The 20511-nt window shown below is 42.8% G+C and overlaps 1 protein-coding gene across 8 annotated transcripts in view; it reads left to right on the forward strand.

Moving 5' to 3' along the window:
* BACH2 (BTB domain and CNC homolog 2) overlaps window positions 1-20511 on the forward strand; it is a 190165-nt gene that overhangs the window by 39728 nt on the left and 129926 nt on the right. For 5 of the 8 annotated variants that reach the window (XM_058419668.1, XM_058419669.1, XM_040058015.2 and 2 more), the window contains one exon: window positions 6103-6189. The exons of 1 other annotated variant lie outside the window; for it this stretch is intronic. The gene's annotated coding sequence lies outside the window, so the exon portion shown is untranslated. Of the gene's footprint in view, window positions 1-6102; window positions 6190-11992; window positions 12110-20511 lie in introns of all 8 variants that reach the window. 2 more of the 8 variants (XM_040058013.2, XM_040058014.2) reach the window with 1 other exon arrangement.

Below are 20511 nucleotides of genomic sequence, written 5' to 3' on the forward strand. Positions count from 1 at the left end.
CTGTGCTTATCCTCCATGTTATGTACTTTGTGCAAGTTAAAAGGCTTGTTCTGCCTTTCATCTTGTGTGCTGTTTTCTGCAGATATTTCCTAACTTCTCCCATGACGTTTTTGTCTGGGTCTTCAGAAGATTGTATGGACTGAAAGAGACTATTGTTTCTCCAAGAGTGCAGGCATGTGTACATCGGGTAATCTGGTTGCTACAGGATTTCAGGAGTGGGTGTTGAACTGAGGAACAGGGTTGGGATGTGTCCGCCTACAAATTCTTGTGAATGGCGTGCTCTCCTATTCTGTAAATAATATCACATTTCTCTTTCTAGGTTTACCATTCATGTTTCTCCAAAAGTTGAACTCCCATACCATGACATGTAAACAAGGAAATGGCATACGGGAAGGTTGCAAAAGTTTTGGTTAGCAGAGATTGGAAAGCTGATCTGGTTTTCAGTCCTGCGCCTGAATAAGTGTCAGCTGCTTGATTGTGTGGAGACTCAGAATGTTTGTTTTTCACAAACATCATATGTTTAAATTGATGCTTCAATTTAAACATTGTCTTTCTTGTGTTGTCTTTCTAGTGTTTTCCTTCCCCAGGTTTGGGGTTTCAGTTTTGAAGTACAAGACAGACAAATTAGCCTGGTGTTTAGGAGGAGGGAGACTTTGGCAGTTGGGGTGCAGTTGCCAGCTCCTGAGAAACTGCAATCTGAACCTCACATTTGCAGCAAACTCATTCTGCAAAGCACTTTGGATACAAGACATCAGGTGAAATTCGCTGGGTTTTTTTCCCCGTTCAGATGATATCACCAAGGAGCAAGGAATCCCCCACTGTTGTTGTTTACAACCAGCATCTAGTCAGATGAAACCTTGCCACATACTTCTTTCCCGTTTCGGGAACATTACCTAAAAGATGATGGTGCTGGGGATAACTCCGGCTTCCTTGTGGTGACCCAGATCTCTGCTGGCGATGAGATCTCTATCTCTGCTGGGCACGGAGTGAGAACAACAGTTGTGTTTTCAACTGCTGATCCGCGGGCATGTTCCCATACAGTTTTCAGGCTTGTCAGCAACCTTGCAGCGCCTTGGCTATTGCTGCTGACATGCCCTTGTCTGGCGGCAAAAGGCGGGATTTTATTCCACAGTCTGGTTTCATGTAGGTCTCGTAAGAGAGTGTGAGGCAACTTCAGGGTGGTTTTAAATACTACTTTTAGAGTATGAGACAGCATAAAAATCCTGGTAGGTTTGTTTGGGTATTTTGGCAGCAACAACATTTTATAACTGACAATTTGCTGCATCTCGACTTTGGTAGTTTCTTTGCTTGGTCAGGAATAGTTGCTGCTTGTAAAATATTGCTCCTTGCTACTAGAGGATGCAAGCTGGGAAGACTGACACTTGGTGGTAGTTTAAGAATTTATGAGGTTTTATCCTGTGGTTTGTTGATGGGATTTGGTTGGCTGAAATGCTTTTTGATGGATGCAGAGGAATTCCCAGGTGTGAATGAAAGCACTCGGCAATACGCTGTTGAAGAGAATAGGGAAGAGAGATTGTGAAGTGAGTAGGACACGGGGGGGTTGTCTGGTTTCCTTTTTATCTGCAGGCTGTCATATTTAACAAAGGGCTTACAATTTCACCCATAGTATTATGTGTTTTTAGCACTGCTAGACCAAACTGCTATGTTGGCTACCCTTGGAGGGTTTTCCCAATGCTTTTATTGGATGCAGCATGTGTCAGCTTCCTTGCTTCACAGCCACCTCACTGTTTGCCGAAGTGATGTTTCTGAAAGTGCTTGTCCTTTCCAGCAGCCCATGGTCACGGTATGGAGCACTGGAACCAGTCTGTGAAGCTATCTCTTCCTGTCCAAGACTTCTTTTGTTTAAAGTCTTACTGCTATAGCCAGGAATGTTTGAGACATATTTCTGCTGACAGTTTTCTGCTCTGCACTCCTGAGGATTGGATGTAGGGCAGTTTGGAGGGTTCCTCACAGTGGAACTCCCTATTTACTGGCAGTGAATTCATTAGAGCCCTGAATTATTTACCTTAAAGAATCCAAGTCCTGAATTATTTACCTTTAAGGTCTGTCTTCCTGTGTTGTGTGTTTGGTTGATTGTAGACCTGTGCTCTGTTATAAGCTATGAATGTCTAAGGTGACGTAATATTCAAGGCAATTTCAGCTATTTACTGTTAATTTTATTTTCGTACACAAATGCATTGCAACATTACAGCTGATCTTTAATGTCCCCTCCAACCCAAAGCATTCTATGAGTTCAGAGTGACACTCTGATATGAAACGGATTTGTGCAGCTCTTGTAAATGCATGGATGGCTTTTGAGTATGTCATCACGCTCTTCTCTTTCTGCAAGTTGCCTGCCTAATGCCAGCTGTAGCTGCAAGCCCTGGGCAAACTCCCTATTCAGCATTTTGTTTTTATCCTGCTGTCCCATATTTGGCCCAATTTTTTATTTATGCCGCAGTACTCAAATCCTACTGAAGAAGTTTGTAATTTCCTCATGATCTTACTCTTTTACCAGTGTCAGGCTTCAGGATTTGACAGATGATTTGGGAAGCTACACTTCTTTTACAGGAAGAGACTTAAAACAAGAGGACAAAGGATCCTGAGGATGTTACAGCCTTGCTGCTGAGATGTTTCCATACTGTTTCATGTACTGGAAATACAGTTCCCTTCTGCTGTGACTGTTCATTACTTTTAGTTGAGAGAATCCAGGTTTTCAGGTTGGTTAGGAATTCACTGTTAATGGCCACTTGAGGGATACTGAGTTTAAATGACTGGTGTAGTGCTTCATTGGAGCTGCGTGGCAGCTCTCCTAGGCACAGCTCGTCTGCCTGGATACTGAGAAGGTGGCAGGGAGTGTCAGGGTGGCTGCCATCCTTGCTGCCAACAGCTGTTAGGGTTGTCATGCGCTCTTACCCTGAAGCCCTGATGCACAGCTCGGGTACATCCCATGTGCCAAGAGTGAAGGCAGCTGCAGTGGGCAGTGCTCACCTGCCACATTTCTCTCACTTTTCAGGGATGAGTGCTAGAACTCACCAGCGTTCTCTCTTCATCATACCTGTGGTACACCAGAAACTTTTCAGGAAGCAAACGGCATCATAAAGTCTTGGACATGTTTCTTTGGCAGTGCTGCAGCTGCACTGCCACCAAGCAGCCCTTCATGCCTAACCTCAATTCTCATATCCTCCCCATCCTACCCTCCAATTTTCTGTCCCCGTTAAGTGAAATTTCTTGTTTTGACGTGTTTTTCCGTGCCATCCCCTGGCCTAGATCTTGGCTGCCCTGTTCTGAGCATAGATGACTCCAGGCTGCAGTAGGGAGGTCACCTGGATCAGAAGACCCTCCTTACTTGGGAGGTGACCCTACCCTGATTGGCAGCAGATGCCAGAGGCAAAGGTCACCTCTCTTCTGCTCTACCCTGGAGAAGACTGTTCTGCTTCATGTGGCATCAGGCTAAACCCAGGTTTAAACTCCGTTCCAGAGATTGCCAGAATTTGGTCTTTCCAACTGTTTTTTTGTGGATGTCTCAGTCAGACTACTGTGACCAAAGTCTTGCAGCTAAACTTTGTCAGTCATCCATGTCAACAATGGACAGAGTATGCCAAATGCCTGAGCTCTGAAACGCAGGAAGGATAGCACAGTGTAGTGGTTTCACGTTCACTAAATTCTGGTCTTAGTACTTACTCTTTTTGTGGGAGAGAGACTCGGAGAAAAACAAAGCAGGCTCAACCTTAAAAATTAACAAATAGTTTTATTAACACACTGAAAGAATAGAAAAAATATAGCTGGAAAAAAACTAAAACAGAATGAAACTTCAAAAACACTCTTCTCTCCCCTTACAAACTGTTCACTTTCTTACAAAACAACATAAAGAGACACAACTTGTAATTTTCAGTCAGTTTCACTATCTGACAATAGTCTTTCATCAATTCTTTAGGGGAAGAGTCTCTCTTAGAGTCATGGATCCCACTGACAACTTAGAACAGTTCTCTTGTGGGTTTTAAACTGTCACAAAAACAACTGCCTGGAGAAACCTGCTTTTGTGACCCTCCCAGGAGCAGTTTCCCAAGCTGCTTATGGGTCATGGGTCTTAGACTTTTGCATACTGGGGTGTCACCTTTTAAAGATGAATAACTCTAAAGCAAAGGATTCTTTATCTCAAGGTACAGAGATATCTTCTCACTTCTTCACTGGCGCAAGGGGCTTCTCATCTTTATCTTGGTTCAAGCATATTTAGGATTAATATTACTTAGTTCATCACAAACACCTTTGCTCAAATCCACACACAAATCTAAACAATCATCTCCCCAAATGCATATTTTTCCCATGATTTAAAGGAATGATCTAAATATAGAGTTCATTTCCATGGCTCAAGTAAGAATGGAACAACCAACTCTTCAACTCTCTGTCCCAATAGTCTTTTCACTCTTGCTTTACTGACTTCATGCTGGTTTTTTCTTTATGTTCACTTTGTCCTTTCTTACTCTCTCAGAGAAGGGCCAAGCTCTGGAAGCTTCATGTTGCTAAGAAAGAGTTAAATCTGCTCAAAGTCTTTGTCTCCCCCTCTGTAGCTCATGGTGTTAGATGTTCAAGGCCGCGCTGGTGAGGGAGGAAGAACTCACACAGAAACATCAGAGATCAGAGCACTCAGGCAGTCTGGAATCAAAAAAAACCCAGGCAGGATCATAAATGCCTTCTCAGCCCACCCCTTGGTGTAAATCGGGGTGGCCTCAGACTAAATGGTGCCCATAGCTCTTATCAGGGGCCCGGCAGAGGCCTCTCTGCTCCAGGGAAGTTTAGAGAAAGTAGCTGTTGTAAGGCAGCAGCCTCTCCTTCCCCCCCCTCACCTGGGAGCCGATGGAATCCGGCCAGGTCTCAGGTCTCAGGCCAGCTCCCCCCAAAAAGGGGGGAGCAGCAGGCCCAGCTCGATGTTACCTGTCTCTCTCTGGCCAAAGGAAAGGAGGAAAAAGAATCCACTTACAGGAAATCAAGGGGTTTTATATGGTACTTCCCAAAGTTGTAGCCAACAATTTTTAGTGGTCAAAACAGATGCCAACATTCCAACTAACTCTGATAGGTCGCTGTCTTTTCTAAAGCAATTCCCAGGTCCTGACCTGGAGAATTATTCTACATTCTTCTATAACTAAAAAAACCAAACTGTACTAACCTATGACACACAGCCATATCCTCCACCCTCTGCTGTATGTCTGGGTTTAATTGTGTATGCCCTCGTGAAGGTAGGCAAGGGATCTTGTACACGTGGTTGAGTTGTAGCTCTTTAAGTGAAGGGGTGTGTTTTGTATGCTTTCAGAGAAAGCAATGAAATACTGACACTAATGGCATTTCCACTACTGAAAATCCAGTGTCTTTTAATTAAAGTGTCTTCTGGCCATTGAGAGGTTGTGGGAGGGGGTTTGAGGCTGTGTCTTCAGCTGGGTTTCTACAATACAGGATTTTTTCTTCCTTATTTAAATGTAGAAATGTCTTCTGTGAAGTGTATTGGCAGAAGAATTTGACACTAAAGCTTAAAGCTACTGATATGGGAAATGAGGAGTAAACACAGACACTAAAAGACCCTTTTGAGAATTTTAAGTCGAGTCACTACTTTAATAATGTTGTAGGTACAGAGTATGGGGAAACTTTATGATTAAGTAATCTACTGTTGATGCAGTTTTGCAAGTATTATTTTTACATCACTGCTGGGGTTATTAGTGGCATGTATTTGCTGTTGATACTGAAAGAAATTTAATCAGCTTTCTCTGCCTCTGTATTTCTGCTTTTGGTGGCATTGGTCTCAGTGCTGCCAGGCAGGATAGCCTGGGAAGAGGGCAAGGGATTTGGGTTATAGGAGAGCTGTGTTCTGCTGTGTAGCTCTACAAGTGATGGGCTGTGATATCTCATCTGCCTCTCCAAAGTGGTGTCTATTACTTCTGTTTGATTAATGAGTGATGTTGGGGAAAAGGCTTTTTCTTGTTTAATGTTTTTATGGGATGAGGCAGAAAACAAAGGACCTGAATATCTACTGCAAAACTGCTGTAATGCAAATAATAGATAATTGCTTGCTGTTAATCAGTTTTCTCTTTTGTGTTGTTTTTTACACAGAGCAATGAGGCAAGAGAGAAGTTTTTAAAAACAGAAAAATGTGATTGCATAAACATCATTGTTGGCAGGAGGACTCAGTGGATTCAGGTAATAATGTGACACCACTTTTTATTATGCTTTAAAAACTGGCTGGGTTTCAGGCTGCCAGGGGCCCTTTGTCAGGGGCTGAGGAGTAGAGGAAGGTGACAAGGTATAACAAGACCCAGTAGCTGGTTGTTCATTCATTCAGACCAGATGAGATGGTGTGGGTGTTCCCACAGTGCTGGGGAGTGATGCTGGGGCTGCAGTAGCTTCCTTCTTTATATCAGGCTGTTGTGTCTGAGACTGGATTTTTTTTTTGTTTTGTTTTGTTGGGAGTTTTTAATGGGTTTGTTTTTAACCCTCGGAGATTCTCTCCTTTGACTTCTTACAGCTGCGTTGCTATAGGCAGGGAAGCTCCATGCCTGTTTCATGGAAGAAGGTCAAATGATTAGCAGTCCCTTCAGATTGCAGAACCCTGAATCTACGAATATTTCCCTTGAACTCCCCCTTTAAAAGGATTTCTGGATCAGAGCAGATCATTATCTGCTGAAAAACTCAGACCTAGACCTTTACTGCTTTAGAGAGCTAGTGCTGATTGTTTTCTGTGTGTGAATGAAGACAATTTCTCATTGCAGGGTTGTAGGAAACATAATGTGTCATGTTTAAGCATACCACTAATGTTTGCAACATATTATCTTAAAGTAATGGACTTGATCTTATTTAGATTCTGTTTTGTAGGAAAAGTAAATTCCTAGCTAAAGTGCATCTCTTATGGTTTTAATCATTTTAATTATTTCCCTCACTGAAGGGGAGCACTGAAGGGGAGTCCAGAATGAAGGCAGGGGGAGTTTACAGTGCTAATTGCACTCCACATTTGTAATTGGGAACAGATCCTATCCTCAATCTTCTTAGGCAATCCTAGTGAAGTCATCAGGCTTTTCACAAGCATATGGTTTTCCCCACGCCTGTTTGATTCTGGGATAAGGGCCTACAGTGTGCTTTTTTGTTCACTGATTTCTTGTACGGGGGAAGTTTGAAAAATATGCATCATCTTTTCCAATGTAGATTCTTGGTTTCTAGCAACAGTTGAAGAGGGTCTGCAGTTTTTAATTGAGATCAGCAAAACTCATTGCCTTAAACTGAGCTGTTTCTAACTGGCAAGTTCATTTTCTTCATTAGGTGCGAGGTGAAGAAAAATGTAGTTGTGGCTTTGCATTGCTATAGTCATAACCAAGAAGGACATTTAAAAAGGATGTGAATGGGTGTGGATTTGATATTTCCTAAAGCCAGCTTCTTTTTAGTCTTAAATTGCATACTCCAGGAAGCCGGTTGCTGTATCAACATTGGTATAATGACACATTATTTAAAAAATCAATATCCAGTCATAGAAACAAGTCCTGGTGTAAGCAGTTGGGTGCTTACAGCTGTGATTTGTATGTATTTGCAAATGTAATGGGCTTTTTTTTCCCTCGTAGCACTGGTAACTTGGATAAACACTGTATGTGTGACTCATTGCAGAGTATAAACTTACTTTAAAGGAGCAAGTGTTGCATTTGCTGAATATCCTATTGCTTGCATCCCTGAATGCTTACTTGCAATAGGTCATGATTAATCTTAAATTGGCCAACCTGAGGGGAAAATTACTGATGATGTCCCATAGGTACTTCAGAACCAAATGGAATGATGGAAGTGCTTTAAAAACATAAATAGTAGTTAGAATTAATAAAATCATAAAGTAAACATATGGTAAAAGGCCTTCTGAAAGGCATTTGAAAGCTTTTTTATCGTTTCAGAAACAGCTTCTTTAGTTATCACAGGAAAAGTAAATATTTTCATTCCTTTTTCTTCAGTGTGCTCTAATTCCATTTCTCTTTCTCTGTTTCCTTTTTTTACTTCTTTTTATTCCCCTAGAGCATTCTTATTTTGGTGGGATGTGGGACCAATACCTGAGGTACATAGAAATCCCTGCTTGAGAGCAGGAGACAAAACTGCTCTCGGTCCTCCTGTTGTCAGGTACATTCTTGAAGTCCCTTTGCGTTGTCGGCACAGAGTTGATGTAATCCAAAATGAACACTCCCTGTGCGCATGTGTGCGTGAGCGAGATGTGATAGATCCTGCAGCGGCTCCTGGACCACTCAAGAACAGTTATTTTTTAATGCAATTCCCCAGACGTTGGTGATGAGGGATGCAGTCCCTCTGTATGATGTGTGCACACACGTGTGTAGGGGTGTGAGCTCATGGAGGGAAGCACAATGCAGCATCCCCGCTCTTCTGGTGCGCCTTTGGTGGGGTGGTCGTGGTCTCCACTGCTTCGAGCCATTGGTGGGACAGGGAGGTGAAGTTGCTGCTGGAAAGGGGCGAAGGAGGAAGACGGGGAGCAGAGGAGAGGGGAGCCGGGTGGGGATCGGGGGCCAGGGAGGAAGACACAGCTCCAGAGGGAAATACTCTGTGCTTTGCAGTTGCTTGTGTGGATAGAAACCAGATGGTGCGCTGGAACACCCGCTCGCTTGGGCGGCAGCGGAGCCAAACATATGGTTAATGGTTAGGAGAAAGAGCTTTTCGAGCCAGGGCTTTGCTGACTGCCTTGCATTACAGATTGTTGCAGTGTGTCATTACATTGCCAAACTAAGTGCTTAATACCCGCTGCGGGCGCTGGGCAGGCATTTGCAGGAAGGATGCAGAGGCTCCTCGGTCAGGGTGGGAGGCTGACATCATGTACGGCCCCCTGCCACACCCCCCCACGCCCTCCTTTCCCTCTGGAAACCCTGTGAATCTCCCCATTTACAAGCCCAAATCTACAGCAGGCAGTTTTTCTGCTTTGAGTGTCTTTAATCCATTTATTTCCAACAGTATGGTTGGTTTTGCCTTTTTTTGTGCCTTTTTTTTTTTTTTTTTTTTTTGTCCTCAAGCAGACAAGTTCACTGAGGCTGCCGCACCACACTCACATGTCCAGCATCTGAAGTTCCTGCTCTGGGATCTTTGGGCGACACCAGACCCCATGTTATCTAAGGAACTGCTGAGCTCATTCATCTCCTTTTCACGGCCCGCTTCCTTTTATTTTTAGCCAAATCCGTCAGGCCTGACAGGCGGGTAATTTGAGCCAGAGAAAGGGCAAAGCTCCAGGTCCTTTCCACAAAGCAATTCTTCTCCTCCCTCCTGGGAAGGCTCCAAACTTGGCCTGCTCCAGGCAGATGGATTTGTTGAGTCATGTGAGATCATTTACACAAAAACACAGAGAGGCAGTGAAAAGGAAAAAAAAAAAAAAAAAAGGAGAAAGAAAAAAGAGAAAAGGGTGGGGGGGAAGGGGTGGGAGAGCGTGCACTGCCGGGGCTGCTGTGAGCGTAGGAAATGTGCTGCGAGGCAGCTAGACAGAGGAATGCAGCAGATTCATTCTTGTATAAGGTAATGTCTCGTTTACAGTACAGGGTGGAGCCAGCACGGAGGAGAAATCTCTTGAAAACAGATTACTCATTTAAAACAAAAATTCTCCTTAAAATAAATAATAATAATAAAATAATAATAATAATAAAAAAACCCCCAAACAACAACCCAACTGGCAAGTGAGCGGCGCACACAGGCGCGCAACAAAGGCGGTGTTGTTGACAGCACCGGATTACAGTAGCGGTAAACTCTGGGCTGGGAGGCTGCTGGAAAATGAGTTTGCTCCGTGATGCAACTGGAGTTTGCTTTGTCTGGCCGCCAGCGCAAGCGGTGCGGTGGAGACTGGGAGCCCAGTGGCAGCAGGGCACGCTTTGCTCCATCCAGGGATGGTTTTGGACAGTGGAGGGGGATGGAGAGAGCAGTTAAGAATCCTAAGCAGATAGGCTGGGGGTGCAACACTAACTGCAAAAACGAGGGGGAATATGCATGGCGGGGGCGGGAGAGAACCTCTTCTTTCTTTGGTTTTGAGCTGGTTGTGGCATCATCTTCATTGCAACAAGGAGTAAATTGCATTTATCCCGTTGAATGTGAATTTTGTTTTCGTTTGCATCCTAAGCTAACCCCAGCATGTTGGGTTTTGGTTTGTTAAGTGGGTGGTAAGAGAGAACATGAAACTTGGAGCTTTTCAGATCTTGTTACATCCTAGAGAATTAGGTTGGGTTAATTTATGCAGTGTTCTAACAAGATGCGTTCAAACCTTTAAATAGACTGTATTTATGTATTGTTAATATGACTCCCAGTTACTCCAGTTTTCTTAGCAAGGCAGTATCTGAATGTTACTGTTTTGTCCCAGTATGATTAAAAATTAAGAATAGAAGTAGAAACTGGAACTGGAAATTGGTGGGAAACATGCAATAAAACATGCATTTATATGCAAAGTGTTTCCTAAAATTCTCAGCAATTCTCAGTTAAGGAACTTGCGGAAGCATGTAAACAAGGGTTTGTATTTTAACGTGACACGTTACCCTGCTGAGAAGTATCTTCTGCATTGCTGACTCCACAGCAATGTCTGCTGAGGTTTTTTCCTCTGGGGAGGGGAAGGTTTGTCTGGAGCTTGCCTCCCTTCTAACTTGACCTTGTCTTTCCCTTTTTCTCCTCCTGCTGCTTTTTTACAATTTGTCTTTTTTTTTTTTTTTTTTACACTTTTTTACACTTTTTTTACACTTTTATCTGAAAGACAGCTGGCTTTCCCAGCCCTCTTGCTCTGCTGGGCTGTGCAGCTGAGCACAGCATGTTCAGTGTGGGGAGAGCCTTCCCTTCCCTTCTGCGCTTAGAGTTTTTTCACTTGGTGGAAACCTTTTGTCTTGTCTGTCTCTTGATGAGGCCGCCTCGTTACTATGTACAAGGAGCCCTTGGCAACACCCCAAGTCCCAGCTGGGGTCCTGCAGGGGACAAACCCCCCGTGGGATCCCTAACCATCAGCTGATGTCTGATGTGAGCATCAGCAGAGGGATAGAAGTGTAAAGATGGGGAGTACAGCCAGGCTTGGGACCTAGATGGTACAATAAGCTGTGGCCGTAGCACAGCAGCCTTTAATGGGGAATGGCTGTAGATAGCTCTGAGATCCTTGGAAAGGTCCTGCAGAAAGGCAGCATTCTTAGTTATTCTGTTTACATAGTTACTGTAACTTTCTTTCCCTTTTTCCCCAAAAACCTAATCATCCTGCATTTTCTGTTGCTGTGAGCAACATTTCCTGTTGTTACCCAGAGCTGCAATTCCAGTTAAATTCTCACTTTGTAAAGCTAATCTTCCAGCAGTGGGTGTGGGATTTCCAAAAGAAAAGGCATTTGTGAAGCGTCAGTTTTTAAGATTTTTGTCTTAGTGGATAATTCTGCAAAACTCATTTTGTAACTATTCACATTCATTACTGGTTGAAAGCTCTCTAGCTTCGTCTCTATTTATGGCACTTAGAAGACTTGTAGGTTTTTCATTCCCCTACAGAGTGCCCCAGTCCTCAACGTCTCCTTTTTCCGCTTCAAAGATGCCACATGTGTTGCTTTTTGCATCTTTACGTCAGACAACCAGCCCGACTAGGCAGGTTTCGGGAACTGTTTATGACCTGTCTATCGGGAAAATCAGCCTTACTCTTCCTTCCCCCTCTTTCACAGCCGCTCAACTTCCTCTACTTCTTCTTAAAGTGTGTTGATGCTATCAGCCCCCTAATTCTTTTATCTCACTTCTCCTATCGTTTCCATTCTTCTGTCTGTCTCATGATTGGACTAGAAATTTCTCTGCTGCTGCTGGCCTCTTCCCTCCTGGCACATACTGTGGCGCTGCCTCCTTTGGGATCTGAGGAGGCATGAGTATGGAGTTCGTACGTGTTGAATCATGTCCTGTGCTTGGCATCAGTTTGCAAAGGTAGAGGACATTGTCTGTGGCAATTTTTCTTTCAATTAGTAGCTTAAACTACTAATTCTCTCCATCCTAGGTTGGAGGATGAGCAGGAGGTCCCCACCAAGGCTTGGGAAGGGAGGCACTGAGAACCTCCTGCTCAGGTTGCTCAACCTTCTTATGTTGTGCCAAGGAGAGATGCGCTAGGAGAGAGGTAACCCTCTATGTTTGATGTCACATTATCCTTTTGACAGGACAGGATAGTGATTCTTCCCCTCAGAAAACTTAGGCAAACTTTATAGGAATCTGTAGTGATATCTAAGGTGAATGGGGCAAGTGTTCATTTATGGGACTTAGGAAATAACCTCAGAATAAATAAATCCCTCACCTGCCTTCCCCCTAACAAAAAATTATAGAAGTTATAGGGTAGTGGTGGCAGTTTCCTCTTTGTAGTGTGTTCATCTAGAGGGCATTTCAGGGGAGGGACAAAATTTATTCTAAAGAGATTAATCTCGGTTTCTGTGGAGCTTTAAATCTATGTAAATTTTTTTCATCCAGCAATGAATTGGTGTAGCAGTGAAGTGCAGGACTGTTTGTAATGTATTCGAAACCTAGCTGTTTTCTGGATGCAGCCAAATCCCATTAACTGTGATTTCCCTGCTTCCTCTTTCCTCCTGTCGAGCCTTATGGATAGCGGCTTTTCTTAACAGCTTGTTTGTAGAATCTGCTCAGAAAATCTCCCAGTGGCTTCACTCTTCTCAAAGCAAGGGAAACTCCAGGAGCAGCTTATTACCTGCTTATCATCCAGTTTCCATTTCTGTTAGAAAGTCTGTCGGCCATAGACCAAACAAATCTCTTTGCCTTCCATGTGGTCAAGCACAGTGGAGATAAAAGTTCTTTTGGAGATTAAACTTTGCAGGTTGGTTAAGTGATACATCAATCTAGATGGCACTTTGTGTATAAAATTCCCTTCTTAATTCCCTTGGAGCATCCTTAGGGAACCTTAAAATTTGTCTGAAAGTGGCTAGCGAGGATATCCAAGCACCCTCTGACAGTGGCTTTGCAGTAGCAGGTTTTCAAGTCTGTGTTAAAAAATAGCAAGTTGTTTTAAGGCTCTGTTAATTTAATTAGCTTTTCACTGATATCTCCTGTAGCGTTACTAACTGCTAATGTGATCCTCTAGTCTTTTGCCTTGATTTTGTTATAAATTAAATTGGTGTCAGCGAAAGAAAGCCACTTCTGATCAGATGCTGTAGAAATATCTTTTTTTTTTTTAACCTCTTTGCAGCCTTTGTACAATTAATGGGAACATACTGTTGCTTCTTGATAAGTTCATTCGTGTTTAATAGCTATTTGTGAGCCATATTTGGCTTTTAAGTGGATGTATCACAGCTCTTGAAGCATTTTGGTGGCTGAATAGCTGGGATTAGACACTCCAGTTGCTCTTGCCAATTGTTTTCCTGTATTCATACTGAACTCTGTGTGTTACAAAAATATTTTTAGTTATATCCCTGTCTGATTTGTTTAAGGGGAAGAAATGTCCTCATTTTTTCAGAGAAGTTTATCTGGAAAAAACATTAATGTTTTTTCTCACTTGATCAAATTCTAAGTGCTAAGATGAAAGGCCCACTATTACTTGCAATAGTAAGACTTGCTTTTGAAGGACTGGAGCAATTTATCTTATGTATCTGCTTCACTAATTGCAGCCTGTAAAGACCCTAAAGAGTCCTGCTAGTCAACAATTTCCTCACTGCAACCAGTGAAAAAGCAGATTTAAAATGCACTTAACCGATACTCCGTTCCATATTTTAATACCTCTTGATTACTGTGGTCACAGCATAAATAAATACATTTGATTGTGTACTGGATCATGCAAGTGTTGGTCGCCTTCCTCCCTCATCAGAATACTCCTTTTATCAAGGATAGCTGCTGTCATAGAGCCCCAGGCTCTTGATTAGGTAAAAGGGAATACCATACATGGGAAAATTAACCAGCGCGCACAAGGTAGCTTCTTCCTAGAAAGTAATGAGATTTCTATTAGAAAATCCAGCTTGTTGTTTTCTATTGGAATACTTTTTCAAAATTAATAATAAAATACTGAAAAATAAACTTATTGTGCATTCTGGGAGAATGGCATAAGTAATTAACATGGGATTATCTGTCTATTTAGTTTTAAGTTGATTGCTAATTGGCCTCCACATAGTACTGTGAATGGCTTTGAAGCCCCTGTGGTGGGCTTAGTCTAGTCTGGACCAGCTCAGACTTATTGCTGCCCTTCTCCATGGTGTTCACTGTGGTTAATGGTGTCAGGAAGGATGGCAAAACCCAGATAGTTATGACTAAATAATTCTTCTCCTGGGATGCACCACTTGGATGCAAGCATCAGTGGAGCCCTTTTTGCAGTCAGTGACGTTGCAGGCAGCAGGACTGCACGAGGAGGACATCATGGGTAGCACTGCACTGCTGAGGGTATGGGTGGCACAACCAGACCTGCTCAGCTGTCGTTTTGAGAGCGAGAGGTTAAAAGGACAAGGGTAAACCACGGTCTGAAACAGACTCTTGCGTGTGGCAGGTCTGGGTGACACTCATCTGGTTGCGCAGCTCAAGTGCAGCAGGAGTTTCACCCCTGCCCACAGGCTGACAATCACACACTCAATGGGAAGTTACTTTTCTGCTGGGTTTTGCCCTGTGTGAATGTTGTCATTGGACATAACAGAAAATAAAGGGGCAGAAGTTTGTGGGGTATCATAGCCTGTTCACTATTTAAAATAAATCTTCTGTGATTAATTCTCCATGGGGCAAAGGCAGAGAGGGGTTCGTGCCCTAAACTCTGGAGAATTTTCAGTATTTAATGCTAATTTTAACCCTGAAGCATTAGTGAGTTAAGTAGAACTCCAAGCACTGCAGTTGGCCTTCAACAGGAAACACTGGATAGCATTGCTGAAGGAGAGTGACAGCAGGGAGTTCCCATATGCGTGCAGTGGCCCTTCTAGAAGAACTAAAGGTTGGTATTTCCAAACACAAGTGGAAATGCACATGAGTTGGTGACACATATTTTGGTTTTCGATACAGTAGGTGGCAGGAGAGACAAAGTGAGGGCTGGGGTGGCTGTCCACGTGTCATAGTAACAAATGACAGTCTATGCTCATTACTGTGCAATAAATGTGACATTGTATTGCCAGATGCTTTTGTGAGGTCGGTCCTCTGGTGTGATCAACACAATGCCATAACAAGATGGGAACATTAGATACACATATTGCAATGTCCCCGTGCAAGATGCCACACCTACGTGTACTTGTCCTGCTTTTGTACAACGTCTTCTGGTACATGTAAGGGACTAGAAGTTTTGTGGCAGCCTACCGCAGTTACAACTGCTTATTGTCTTTATCTTCTACATTGTCCTTGGCCAGGACTCACCCTGTCTCTCTTATGCCCATGTTGGTGCTTATGAAGCTGGCCATGATCTGCTTGATGGGGTGAAGCCAGTCAGCAATAAACTAAGCTAAAGACGTGGTTGGACTTTTTACAACTCAGCAGATGCATCTCACCTCATGGTTGTGAAACTAGTGTTGAGGTAGAGAAGTAGGTGATAGGAAAAGGGGCTGACAAATTCAGGCAATAGAGCGCACCTTTGATCAGCGTTATCAGACAGGATGGAAGACAGTGAAGTAGACACCAGCAGCTTCTCTAAGCCAACAGCTGATGAACTTCAGGGCTTCTGATCTGCAGTTGCATAAAATAGCCTTAAAAGCCTGAAAAACGTTTAAAGTACGTAAGAGTGTCTCCTAATGGAGAGGCAAACTGAAAAAGTGAAATAAGTGGCATTTTCTCTTTGTCTCTTAGACATATGTCTCCTTTTTTACGTGAAAAGGATATTCCTCATCCTACTCCAGTTAAGGTGAACAGATTGTTTCCTTTGTTATTTATGGGAGATTTGGTCTCCCAGTACCCTCAAGGACAAAATCTGCTCTGGTGCATTTGTAACTTGACCAATGTCAATGAGAGTGTAAAGCAGAGAAGGTGATTTGGCTCTGGGTTTGTAACTGGAGAAAGGAAGAGCTTTGGTCCATTGATTTATAGGGAAATTAGTATATGGCTAAAATATACCCACCTGTTTGCTGTGCTTTTTTTCCCAGGGATTGTTCCCTGAAGGACTTTTGGTCCTAGAGGAAACAACTTCATTGTGTAGGTCAGCCTTAGAGCCGAAAAGAGCAGATAGTATTTGACTCATATTTGTCATAAAGAGAAGACTCTTTAGTATACATACAAGCTTCTAGTGGTGACTGTAGTCCTCCTTTTATCTGTATTTGGACATAAACTTTGAATTCTGGCGTGTCAAAACATGCATGTATAATGGCCTAAATTTTGCATCTTCATAAGATGTCAAGCCCTGTTGCTCAGCTCCATGACTTATATTCTCTGTCAGTGACCACTGGTTTTATAAGATTGTCAGTGTTTTTCCAATAAATTAATGCTGTTTCTTTCATTGAAGGTGACTGAAAATTGAACTGGTGTTGAAGTTGTAAAACTGTTAGTGTAAGGTAGTATCAAGGACAAGACATCTTTTGTCTTTGCTGGAGAGCCTGACTGCCCCATAGATAGAAACTGAGCACTTCATGCTGGTGAAGAATGAAGGCAGGAACACAGTGATTTATTAAAGGTCATGAAGGAAACCTGAAAGGTTGAGACCTAGGTCTCTTCTACCCCAACCCAGGAAGCTGAGTCCTGTGATTTCTAGTATGGTGAAGTTTACTTCCTCTTTCCCTGCGAATATGAGGCTCTTCCCACTGGAAAAATATTTGTTCTGGTCACGGCAGGTACAGACACACATTATAAATTTAGAATCAAGTTTGACTCATTGCCACAAAAACAGGCACATTTGGAGATTAGCTAGCTATAGCTGTGTTGTGCAGAATGAAAAGGGGAAATGGTCTGAGGGGCACAAACAACAGTTTGTAACTCCTCTCTAGTTGCTTTACGTACTCAACTCTCTGAGTTGTATCTAGACCAGAGGAGGGACCTAGGCATACACTGGGTTTAAGCAGCTTTTGGACTTCTCCATCCCTTGCACCCAAGGTGGGTTGTTTTTTTTGTTTTTGTTTTTTTGTTTGTTTGTTTGTTTTTTTCTCATAGGAAAACCATTTGTAAAGAACGGGATCTTGTTGGCCAAATTTTCCTAGAATGGGCTGGTATCTTGCAGATACTGGTATGCTGACAGGGTGTGGCTGCAAATAGTTAACTGGTTCTGTAACCAGGTTTAACTGTGGAGGGCTCTGCTTGGTGAAGAGTTCCTATTATTTTAAAGCAAAAGCTGTCTGAGGCTAATTATGAAAAATATGCCAAGTTGAAATACTCATTTTTCTAAATTAATATCTGTAAGCAGATCATAGACAGGGTATGCTGCACTGGAAGAATTCTGACTGCACTTTAATGTTGATACCTGGACTGGTGATTAGGAAAAGATTGTTAAACAACTGGAGTTTAAATACCAGTACAGCTTCATTGTAGTAATTTCCCCAAAGGCACATCGGTAATTCTGCTAAATAGAGAGTTTAATAGACTTTAATAATGTGTACTTGAGAGACCCTATACACAAAGGAATAATGCATAAAACATTCATTATTGTAAACTGCTACCTTTGCATGTAGACAGGAATCTGTTGGACAAAAACTGTTGCGTTGAGCGTGGCAGCATGTCAGAGGGTGTTAACAGACAGAAGTCATTGTCACTCCCTTACCTGATTCACCTGCTGTGATTGAAGTTGCATCATTTTACTCAACAGTGAATAAATTATTTGAGGGAGACATTAGTTTATTTTCTGAGAAGCCCTTTGAAAGCTGGTGGGCCATGGTGGTTCACAGGGCTTTGCTTTCTCTGATATGCTGGTTTAGTGTCAAGAGAAGAGGTACCTGGTAGTAAGCATTGCATAACGCCATTAAAAAAATTGGCATAAAAACGTTAACATTAAAACAACACAAAGCAGCCTTAGCAAGTGGCTCTATGTGAGTTTAGTGTTGTGTTTTGATTTGTTTTCACTACAGTGGTGCTGATCACCCTGATGGAGAACAGGCAAGAAGAAGGAAGGAGCAGATGCTTTTGGTAGTACAGTTAGACATTTATCTCTTTTAATGAGGTAACATCATTAGTGCTGACAAAGTGCTGCAAATCCATACGTGTAATGGACTGCTGCTGCCTTTCAGTGGTGCACAGGCTGTTGTACTTCTGAGCATTTGAATCTGCTGAATCACAGGTCAGGCTTTATCTCCTGTCTGATGCTGGGCCGCGTTTTTTGGTGGTTTGTTTTTACTTTGTGTTGGTTTGGTTAGTTTGCTTTAACCATTTTATTTCCTCTTCCCTCCCTTCCCCCCGCACCCCCGAATTCTACTTTTGTCTTTAATGTTTGGCAACTGAAGCACTCCAGGATATGTGTTGGGGTAGGCAGAAGTGTACCCATTTTCTAAGCATAGGAGCTGATTGAAGTGCCACATGTGTCTACTGCAGAGCAAGGACCTTCTCTTTAACTGGAAGGAGTGAGGTTGGTTATATCTCTTTGAGCCTGATTTCTTTTGCCTAAGATGGCTAGAGGTTTTGGGTTGGGAGTTGGTTTTTTTCCTTTGCCCTCTGCCTGTTTCCTTTAAAGCAGTGGCATAATGTCAGCCACACTAATCGTGTCAGCCAGTGACGCTGACGTTCAGTAACAAAGAGCTGCGGAAAAAGGGAGAGAGGTAGCTGTGGCACTGGACAAAGAGCAGCCGCAGTTGGAGGGAAATCTACAGGTTAGAGCATTCCTCTCTGTAAAATTTGTCACTGTAAAAGTCACGTGCACAGTGGTATTCAAGGTGTCCAAGGGAAGAAATGACACGTGTCAATGCATATGTGTCCTTTACATCTCACTTTTCAGATGGTAAGCATTTCAGCACACGACTATAATAGTATGAAAACAACAAAACTTCAACCAAATAAATCTAACTTTTAAAAAGCTGTGAGGTTTTAATAATGTCTCTGTTAAAGATTACTTAATAACCCCAGAATGCCCATCAAAATGTCTGCTACAAACAGGCAACATAACCTAGACATTTGAGGTCTGCTGTGTGTTTATCAGAGGGCCACAGCATGACACTTGGGCATCCGTGCTGATTCCAGGAAGAGAGCCTGTCGGTAAAAAAGATTCATCTGAATAGATCACGCACACGAGAAAAAAAAGTGGTTCCTCTTTCCTTTTTTTATCTGCATGCCCCTCCCATCCTGGGCTTCCCAACACCTGCTTGCGCTGAAAGAACATAAACATAATTGCAAGATTCCTCAGCATTAACTGTTTCCTCACAGTCCTGACTAAACATTGCAAGGTCGTCCCATTTTTCCTCTTCATTGTTTTTTCTTGCTCTCTGCTGTACATCCAGTGAGCCTCTGCAGCATCCTCAGATGGACCTCCATATTTTTTTGCTCTGGTATGAATGGAAAGTCAATTGTGTTCACCAGAGTTGAAATTAATCCGGAGCTGGGGGTCTCTCATTGCCCAGCCCTGTTATGTTACCCTCACACCGAGCTGGGGGACATGACTGAGAGCTAAAGATGTCACAACTGATAGGTCCACATAGTAGTCTGTACTGGAGTATTATCAAGTAGCCACACCAGTGAGTGGAGGTTTGGGTAAAGCTCCATTAATACTTGTAACTTTTATTAAATTTATATATTTAACGCTGCAGATTTCCAAGGGTATGCTTCAGTGATGCCCAGTCAGCATTCCCCACTGCTGAACTGAAAGCGTCATTCTGTGAGGCAACAATCTCACTGTGGCTTATTGCTTCCTCATGCTCCTGACTGTCTTAAACTGACAGAAGGTAATGGCCAGCAGGTCAAAGAAAAGGTATTGTCTTGGGAAAGCTTTAGGGCTTTTAGATCTTTCCTGGTTTTACACACATACAGACACCCCATTTCTTCTATAAGTCATCATTTCTATGGCACCTGCCAAAGATTTTCTGTGCTATCTTTTTCCAATAGTGAAACCAGAGTTCAGTTACCTCTCTTCAAGTTTGGGATTACAAAAGCTTTACACCATCTCACCCTCCTCTCTTGCTGCAGGCACTCCAGTCCAATAAATAAATACTTGGCCAAGTTTTACTGCTCTTTACCCCTTTAACTAAAACCAAATGCCTTCTGCATTGTTGAAGGCAAGTCATGCCTACTTCTGTTGCTCCAGCCAGCAGTTTCTCAACCAGCTTGGCCTCCCAGGGACTGATTAATTTTTAGTGACTCTGAAATAGTTACCAAACCTTTCTGTGATTGATGCATGAAAAGAAAGTAGCATTTTCCAGGGCTCTTAGGGAGAGAAAATAGCTGGTCATATCCTTTCCCAAGACTACAAATGGCCCAACTTCACTGTCATTTCTTTAATAAAACTGGGGTGGAAGTGTTGTGATGGAGGGCAAAGGGCTAGGATGGAAGAGTTTGATGAATAAACAGGTGATAGTATGACAGGCTTCTGTACTAAGGTTATCTACTACTTCTCTATTTTCTTTCTTGTGGCCAGTGTATTAAAAATATTTTAGCACTTGGCACTACTTCTCAAGAGGAGAAAGTGCAGGTCTGCTCATCAGTACTGTTTCAGGGCAGATT

Source organism: Hirundo rustica, chromosome 3 (genome assembly GCF_015227805.2).
Source record: "Hirundo rustica isolate bHirRus1 chromosome 3, bHirRus1.pri.v3, whole genome shotgun sequence".
NCBI lineage: Eukaryota > Metazoa > Chordata > Aves > Passeriformes > Hirundinidae > Hirundo > Hirundo rustica.